Source organism: Cetorhinus maximus, chromosome 11 (genome assembly GCF_964194155.1).
Source record: "Cetorhinus maximus chromosome 11, sCetMax3.hap1.1, whole genome shotgun sequence".
NCBI classification, from domain to species: domain Eukaryota; kingdom Metazoa; phylum Chordata; class Chondrichthyes; order Lamniformes; family Cetorhinidae; genus Cetorhinus; species Cetorhinus maximus.
The window spans coordinates 85,661,613-85,669,818 of record NC_135889.1 but is presented as its reverse complement, the minus strand read 5'-3'; positions in this window follow the sequence as shown (position 1 = coordinate 85,669,818).

The window sequence follows — 8,206 nt, the reverse complement described above, 5'->3', positions numbered from 1 at the left end:
TTACCACATCCTCCATTAAAATGAACAATCAGGGCAACCCCAGCACACATCCTACCCTCCTGCGCAGAAAATTAGAGTCTGCTTGTGGCCATTTTAGTTTATGTACCCAGAAAAAAATAGAAAAACGATACCAGCAGATTTTATTTTAAATCAGCATTAATACAGGTTCTACAGTATAATTGAAGCAGCAGGAGACTTCTCAATAAATCATTTGAGCTGCAAAGAGACCACAAAATTCACAAAGGCACCAGCTGGCTGGAAAACTCACTGATTTTCAAGTCTGGTTAATCAACACTCCCAGATGCATTGTGGCATCATTCAATTCTCCTTGCACAGGGAGAATTGAATTCAGGAGAAGAAAAAAAAAAATGATTTCAAATACTTTCGCTGCCAATTTTTGAAACTGTTGCTGAAAAAGCAAATAAATTTTAATTTTTTTTTTCATACGTGTTGAACTAAAGATGCAATTACATAACTTTCTGTGCCCAGTAGGTAGGCTATTGGGAGCACATATTGGAAATTCAAATGTGTGTGTGCTGCATCTAAGTTTCTGATTATTTAAGCTATAGGTCAAAGAATTGGACCCAGGGCATTCCCAAATTTCCAATAACTCAGTGTTTCCATTAAAATACCAGAGAAAAGGGTTTTTTTTGCAAGCAGCTGTTCAAAATAATGGCATCAGCAATAATTTCAACCTTTCGTCTTTTATTTAGCAAAGCTTACGGGAGAACTTTTTTTTTAAATCATGTATTTTCACTGTGGAATAACTGGCAGTGATATTCAATTCAGGTTATGTCAGGTGGGAGGAGGGCAAGATATTTGATCCACCTGCCCAATGCTACCCAATGCTTGGTGAATTTCCTTGGTCAAGCCTAATTAATTTTGAATTAGCAAACTGCCAGTACTAATTGTAGTGCTTATAGATGACTCGCTGAATGGATGGGTGGGAAATTGGGCAGGGTCTGCTTTCTTGATGAGATCAAGGCAGGAGTGGAAGCATTGGAAGTGAAAGGGATTAGTAACTTATTGTGGCAGACAAAACCTTTGCAGCTCCTACTGTAGCAACAATGTCAAATATTTTAAGCCTTTCCAGTTCAAATTACACAGTTGATTGTTTCCAACTTTACATTGCTGCAGCTGAGGATCCACCTAAGCATTGCTGGAAATGGTTATATCCTGATTTGTAACACCCACCATCTGTGGTTGGGTTCAGAAACTGCCGGTAACAATGTGGGTAAAAATGTAAATAGTGTTGCGTTCATTTATTTCCTATTTACATAGGTTAATAGGGTCCGAATGTTACTGGAGAGAGCTCTGGCTGCCTAAATTAAGGTCCGCCCAAAAATTAGAATGGACAGAAAGCCAAAGGTAAGACAACGGTCAATCCTCCAGTGAGTTTGACATTTTGGTCCCATTCTGTCCTGTTTTAAGTGTAAATAGCAGGGTATTGAGACTAACATTGCCCCCTCTGTATATTAAATCATTAAGGCCGAAGCTTTCCTCTAGTTTTTCGCTTTCATAAAATAGCTGATCTGAGTAAACGGGTGAGCAAAAAACAGATAGAAAGCAACAACAGACTTCTGTCCATGATTACCACTAGCCTGTGCCTTTTTCACATCCTCATAAATTAACTTCCTCTTCCAAAATGGTGTTTCCTGTGGAAGCCTACTTAAGAGCTAGAAAAGAAAAACTCATCCAGAATTACACAAACTGGAATAAAAGCAAAACTTTAGAGTTCATGCCCAGATTATCCTCTTCAAGACTTCCACCTTTTTAATAATTATTCATTCTTTGGATGTGGGCATCACAGGCCAGGCCAGCACATATTGTCCAACATGAGTTGCTGTAAAGTAATTTTATATAATGGAGGACCTTCTGAGACCACTTCAGAGGGCAGTTAAGAGTCAAACACATTGGTGCGAGAGTAGAGTTGCATGTAGGTGAGACCAGGGGCTTAGTTTTACTGGGATGGTGGAAGTCCCACCAAGGAGCCCAAAAGCAGGAGTTGACCCTGCTTCAGCCAGTGACAGGACACACACAGGCATTTTCCCAGTGGAGACCACCAGCTTCCAGCCCAATCAGAAGACCAGCAGCCTCAGCAGTGCCACCACTAGTGGTGGGTATTGCTGAGGATTCAGCTGCATTGGGTGGGCGCATCAGTGGCCTGGCACCCTTAAAGAGGGGTAAGTGGGATTGAGGAACATCAGTTTACGTAGGTAGGGGCAGCTATTGGGACTGGGGGCCCCACCAGGGGCTATGGAGCACCCAAAAAGGAGGGTGCCCTCAGAGCCCACTGTGAGGCTGCCATTTTCTCTGGATGGTCTACTCTTGCAATGGCAGCGCCCCCCCACCCCCTGCATGCCCATCCCCCTCCAACCCACACCAACACAGGGGCAAAATGTCCTGGGAGTCGGGAAACAGCCCTTAATTGGCCTTTTAAGTCACTCATTTGGGCTCCCATGGGGTAACAAGCCTGTCAACTTTCCTGCCACTAGCAACTGGCAAAATGGCAATGCAGTGGCAAGACATCATGCACCCAACCACCCACCCAACCTCTTCCTGCACTATTTTGTCAACCTTTCCACCTCCCAGTCCATCCCCAAAGGGCTAGTAAAATTCCAGTCCAGGTAACGATGGCAGGCTTCCTTACTTAAAGGGCAGGAGTGAACCATTTTGGTTTTTATGACAGTTCAATAGCTTCATTGTCATTTTTACCAGCTTTTCGTTACAAGCTTTTTTTAAAAATTGAATTGAAATTCTCAGGCTGCTCCAATTCACTCAAATCCAGATCATTTATGAAAATAATAAATGACAGCAGTTGTAACATAGTACCTATGAAACATCTGTCTGAAGTCCAAGAAACTCGCTTTTACCTCTACTCTTTGTTTCCTTCCTTCAACAATTTCTCCATCAATTTCTCCCGTATTCCATGAGCTATTAAGGTTCTTAAGTAGTACTTTATCCAATACTTTTTTTTAATCCCAAGTAAATTACGTTGTAGGTCAACAATCTTAATTCTTGGTGCCTGACCCAGGGCAAGGTGCCCTGTGGCAGTGAGGCTTGGCAGTGACCCTGCCCTACCAGTTGTAACGGTGGGACTGGTGAGGGAGCTGGGCACCATTCTCCAAGTAAGCAATGGCCTTTCATTACATTCCCTTTGCCTATCCGCTGTCATTTCTTCAAAGAATGTAATTATTTTAAAAGGGATTCATGCAGCTGCCTTAAAAAGAATAACATTAAGTAACTAGCAGCCAGCAGTCGAAAATCTCTCCCAGAAGCTCATACAATGAAAACCGCAAACAGATAGATGGGCCAAATGGGCTGTTTCCATCCAGTACAATCTATAATTCTTAGATTAGCCTTTCTGTTCTGTTATTAGCTATAGTTACTTGTCTTGAATATACATAAAATCAGAGAACAGCTGATTGCTTTAGAAGCTTAGCTTTGTCTAAAAATTGAAAATGTTCAGTTCACTTTATATTTGAAAGAAATGCTCCTTTTCTACAAGGAAATGACAGGTTATGAAATAGAGTGAACATGACATGATTAAACACAAAAAAGATCCAAAGTCTGTGATGTCAGGGACAATTATGATATTTTTAGGCATTCTGTTTGAAGAGCTTCATCACCAGTGATAGTCCATCATCATGATAAATATTTATTAAATAAACCAAGATACATAACGAAGGGATAAAAATGAACAATATGTAGTCCAATAAAATGATTGCAAAAGCGTTAGCTGGAACTTTCCACTTCTGCTTTACTGGTGGCAAATCTTCAGCCAGGCAAGGCTTCTGTCTGCCCCTTGCCAACCCCTGACTTCAACAAATCCTCTAGCTTCAGATTTATTTACATTTGAAAGAAAGGTGAAAGGCCATTTGCTGCACTGCCAGGTCATCATCTTTCCCCATCACCATGCAAACGTTTCTCCTTCATGTTCTTATCCAATTCCCTTTAGAAAGGTATTGCTCAAACTGCTTCCAACACCCTTTCAGGTAATTCATTCCAGGTCATAACAACTCACTGCGTAATGTTTTTGGTCAGTCATTTTCATTTTTTACCAATCACCTTAAATCTGTGTCCTTTGGTTGTCGATCCTTCTGCCACTAAAAACAGTTTCTCCTTATTTACCCCATCAAAATCTTTCTTGATTTTGAAAACATCTATCAAATCTCCCCTTAACCTGCTCTGTTCTAAGGAAAACACTTCTGGTTTTTCTAGTGCAAGAAACTGAAGACCCTCATGCTTAATACCATTCCAGTGAATCGCTTCTGCACCCTCTTAAGTGCCTTGGCATCTGTCCAGATTAGACACGATACTCCAGCTGAGGTCTATCCAGTATTTTATGAAGATTAAGCACAACTTCCTTGTCTTGGTACTCAATGCCTCTATTTATAGAAACAATGATCTGTTTGCCTTTTTAACAGCCTTCTCAGCATGCCTGGCCAACTACAAAAACTTGTGTACATATATCCCCAGATCTTTCTGATCCTGCACCAGCTTTAAAATTGCTTCATCTGGTTTCCAATTGCCTCTCCTTTCTCTTCCTACCAAAATGTATCACTTCACATTTTTCTGCATTAAATTTAATTTGCCATGTTTCTGTGCATTTAACCAGTCTATGTCCTCCTGAAGTCTGTTACAATCTTCATCGCTGTTTATTACATTTCCAAGTTTCATATCATCTGAAAACTTTGACATTATGCCTGATGTAACAAAGTATAGATCATTGAAATGTATCAAAATAGTAGTGGCCCTAACGTCGCCCTCTGGGGAACACCACTGCATTCTCCCCTCCAGTCTGAAAAACACAGACACCATTGCTTCCTGTTCCTTATCCAATAATGTATTCATACAGCCACTCCCCCTTTTAATCCTGTGGACTTCAGTTTTGCTGACTAGTCTGTTACATTGTACATGATCAAACACCTTTAGAAAGCCCAGTTTCAACATCATATATATTTCCCTCATCAACACTCTGTCACTTCATCAAAGAACTCAATCAAGTTAGTCAATTTGCCTTTAATAAAATCCATGTTGGCTTTTATTTATTAACCCAGATGTTTCCAAATGCCAATTAATTTTGTCCTGGATTATTGTCTCCAAAAGCTGACCTGCTTGCCAGCAGTTGCCGTGTTTCTCCCTCTCCCTCTTTTGAAAGGGTTCCAACATATACAATCCTCCAGTCATCTGGCACTATTCCAGTATCCCAGGAGGATTTGAAGATTGTGACCAAAGACTCTCAATTTCCATCCTTATTTCCATCAACAATCTAGTTTGTGCCCCAACTGGACAAGGTGGCGTTTCTAGTTTGAGTGCTGCCAACCTTTTTAATCTATTTTTATTTTATCAAATTTCTCTACTACCTCCTCCTTTTCTGTGACATTGGCAGCTTCCTCTTCTTTAGTCAAGGCAGTTGCAAAGCCTTCATTTATTACCATAGCCATGCCCTCTGCTTCCACTGGAAGATCTCTTTTGTCGATCCCTAATCAGCCGCAGCCTTCCTTTTTCCATCTTTTTACAATTTATGACATGGATTTTGTGGTCAAAGACAAATGAGCAGCATCAGCAGTGGGCTTTTGCACTGCAATTTGTGCTAACTAGGGCTGCAAAATTGGATAAGGCCCAAAAATGGCCACTGGTATCGCAATGCATAATTACTCACTTGTTGCTTGCAAAGCAGGCAACACACAACTTTGTGACTTTGGGCTTTGCATGATAACAGCACATAGGCAGTGCTAAATATGCTGCCAAGTGGCTGCACATCTTAGAAGGGGGCCCAAGTTGGTGCAAAGCTAGCACCACTTAAATCTGGCCCACACCATGTAAAGGATAGGTACATTCAGAGTGGAGCAAGTGCTGGAACTGATTGAAGAAGAGAGTTAGAGTAAGGAGCATACTAACTTGCACAACAGGCAAGGGAATCTGTTACAAGTTTCTCTGGGCGGGATTTTCGCCCCGTTGGTGGCGAAGTTGAAGTGTGGGTGCATGGGGGCACGCCGCCATTTTACATGGGTGGGCCAATTAAGGCACGCCCAGCATGACGTCCGCAGGGAAGCGCTATGCACTCCCTGTGCGGGCAGGGGGAGGATTCCCTGAGTCGAGAGTGCGCTCTTTTACGCATGCGCACGAAAGAGCACGCTCATCTCCCTGAGGCTAAGTGCTGCCTCAGGGAGATCGGCTCTACTGTCAAAAATATTAAAAAAAGAAAAAAAATTCCCTGACATGTTCCCACATGTGATACTGTCACATGAGTTGGGACGTGTCCATAATTTAAAAAAAACTTTAATTAAACTTTTTAAAACCTACATGAAACCTCATCCCGCCTGTGGATGAGGTTTCATGCTTTTCCTAATGCCCACCAGGGCTCCTGGCCTGCCCGCCAACCTTAAGGTTGGATGGGCAGGTCCACTAATTAGTTTAATGACTCTGTCAATGGCCTCAATTGGCCATTGACAGGTCGGCGGGTGCACAGTTGATTTTGCTGCGCCCCTGCCTACCTGAAAATTTAAATGGGGCACGGTGATGTCGGGAGTTCCGCCCGATGTCACCACGCGTCATTTGACCTGTTGGCGAGCGGGCCCCGCCTCCCCTCGCTCGCCGACGGGAAAATCCTGCCCTCTGACTCTGCACTGGACACCTAGGTGGGGGAGGAGGTAGACAGAAGGAGAGGGGTCCTCTATCAATGCAAGGGACCACAGGACCCTCTAGACAAACTGTGCAAAAGCAGTGGGAGCAGGTAGCCATGGTGGTCAATAACAGAACTCTCATGCCGAGGATATGGATGCAGTACCACAAGAGATTCACTGACCATACTTGAGTGCTTGTCATTGAATTGATCTTCAATTGCCATATTCCACCAACTGCACCAGTAGCCTGTCATAGTCCTCAATGCACCATACCCCCATTACCTCCCTACCAACAACCTCCATCAAGCATGACTAATATATTGTATTCATATACTTTACCTCACCCTCACACACTTCACACTGCTGCAAGACTCACATCCACATTTTACAACTTACACATATTTCCTACTATTCAACTATGACCACCACATCACCCAAACAGATTGCACCACACTCACCAACACGCTTCCCTCTCTCTTTTGCAGGGCAAGTTGGTGCAAGGGAAATCCAATGCCTTCTATTGCCATAAAAATAGTAACAGGATGGCAAAAGGAGGAGTAGAGATGGTTATTGTTCAAAAGGGGAGTTACACACGGAACCAGAGAAAATGGCTGAGGTACTAAATGAGAAGGAAGAAGATTCTGCGAAGCTTGTAGTGAAAGAGGAGGTAGTTGAGAAAGTTGAGAAAGGCTAGCTGTACTTAAAGTTGCTAAGTGCAGATGAGGCTGTATCAAGGGAAGTAAGGGTGGAAATTGTGGAGGCACTGGCCATAATCTTTCAACCCTCCTTAGATACAGAGGTGGTGCCAGAGGACTGGTGAATTGCAATTGCTACACCCTTGTTCAAGAAAGAGTGCAAGGGTAAACCCAGCATCGGCAGGCCAGTCATTTCAACCTCAGTGGAGAAAAGCTTTTAGAAACAATCATTTGAGACAAAATTAATAGTCACTTGGACAAATGTGGATTAATTAAGAAAGCCAGCACACATTTGTTAAGGGCAAATCATGCTTACCTAATTTGATTAAGTTTTACGAGGAGTAACAGAGGGTTGATGAGGGTAATGTGGTGTACATAGACTTCCAAAAGGAATTTGATAAAGTGCCACATGACAGGTTTGTCAGCAAGGTTAAACCCCATGGAATAAAAGGGACAGTGGCAGCATAGATATGAAGTTGACTGAGGAAAAAGAGAGTAGTGGTGAACAGTAGTTTATCACACTGGTTTCCCAGGGGTTGGTATTAGGACCACTGCTTTTCTTTATATATATTAATGATTTAGATTGGTGTACAATCTTAACATTTGCAAATCTGACAAAATTTGGAAATATTGTGAACTGTTACTTCAATAGGACAAAGACAAGCTGGTGGAATGGGTGGCACATGGCAGATGAAATTTAATGCAGAAAAGTGTGGAGTAATACATTTTGGTAGGAAGAATGACGAGAGGCAATATAAAGGGCACAATACTAAAGGGGGTGCAGGAACAGAGAGAGCTGGGTTGTATGTGCGCAAATGGTTGAAAGTGGCTAAAATGTCACATGGGATCCTGGGTTTGATAAAAAGAGATATAGAGCATAAA